We start from the raw sequence: 1590 nt of genomic DNA on the forward strand, positions 1-1590 counted from the left end.
GCTGACCGCTGTCAGGTGTGGGTCATTTGCTGCCTCCAGTTGCCCTGGCAACCCGCAGGTGGGCTCTTATTCCCTGCTAGGGCTCTTTTCCCCAGCAGTTTCCCCTCTCTAGGAGCAGGGCACCCCAGTGCTCTGCGACACCTGTATAAACTCTCAAACACTACTTTTTCTCTCCCTCTTATGCTTTTTTTAGTATCTATATTCTGCAGCTATTTAAGGCTTTATAGATTAGGACTTGTGAAAGTATCCCATTTATGAAAGTAACAAATTTAGTTATTTTAGTTCACCATATTTCAGTTGTTTTAACGGACCCCTATAACTAGTAATAAGTTTGACTAATAATAATAATAATAATAATAATAATAGTCAATTTCATAGCTGACTTAAAAATCATTTATTTCACCAATTATCATCACCTTAAAACAAAATGAAAGTGCATCTCCACTTCCTTCATAGAACAGCACAACTCAGCTTCTAAAGAGCACGAGAGATCACATAAAAAAATCTGAAACATTTGGAAACCCGGAAGGCCTCGATAAGCTTTTGCTAATTTAACAAAGTCCAACTATTCAGCCATCTTAAAGATATTCTCTCTCATTCAATTAAGGACTGTATCTTTTATAAAACATTTTATCACGTGTTCAGTGTTGTCATACTGATCAAAATAAAACAAAAAATCAACATGAAAACAACTGGGGATACATAATAATACATGATAATGCTGAGTTTCACTATTACTATGACGATTTTGTGCTTGCATTGTGCTTAACAACTGCCCCAAAGACAACCCAGTGACTACCCAAAAACAGATGTGCTCAGATTTCTCTTTTAGATCAAAGAATGAAAACTGTACTTGGTAACTATAAAATACAAAGACAACACTCTCAAAATAGACTCAGCAGAGCTGGACAAATACTTTCCTTTTTAAGCAACAAACACTATGCGTCCTTGTAACTTAGAAAAAGGCCTCTGCTGTGCGCATGCTACCATAGCTTTAAGTCCCTGAAAAAAAAAATGAAGCATGGATCCTTAGGCTCTGACTTTTTATTTTTGCTGGTGGATGCTTGCAGGCATTTAAAAAAAAAAAAAAACCCCAAAAAATCAGCACTTTAACTCAGCAGAAAAGCAGCGCACGTTACTTCTACCCGGCTCTGCAGTGTCTGTAAAGATTAGGTGCTTTAAGTGGGGTTTTTTGGCACTTTTATCTAATTGCTGATTGAATCAGCTTTAGTTAAAAGCACCAAAAACCCTTGCTGAAGCGCCCAATCTTTACAGACACTACAGAGCTGGGTTGAAGTAACGCGCTGCTACTTCTGATAAAGCATGGGTTTTTTTCTTTTTCTTTTTTTTAATTTTTTTTACATCTGCAGGCAGCTTTGTGGGTGCTGAGTGCCCACTTTTTTTCAGTGGGTGCTTGAACCGTAGAACACCCATGGAGTCAGCACCTATGCAGGGATTAATTTTGTCATGTTTGGAGGAGCAGCAACTAGAAAACAGATCAAAGAAAGAAAGATCAATGCAGAACATGAAATTAGGAAATGCTCCTTAGTTTTATTCCCAGATCACCCACCAGTAACATAAGCAGCAGGA

At 38.0% G+C, this 1590-nt stretch overlaps 1 protein-coding gene across 3 annotated transcripts in view; it reads right to left on the reverse strand.

Moving 5' to 3' along the window:
• Positions 1 to 1590, reverse strand: part of SNX25 (sorting nexin 25) — a 162198-nt gene that overhangs the window by 54231 nt on the left and 106377 nt on the right. The window lies entirely within an intron of this gene.

Source organism: Alligator sinensis, unplaced genomic scaffold (assembly GCF_000455745.1).
Source record: "Alligator sinensis unplaced genomic scaffold, ASM45574v1 scaffold528_1, whole genome shotgun sequence".
NCBI lineage: Eukaryota > Metazoa > Chordata > Crocodylia > Alligatoridae > Alligator > Alligator sinensis.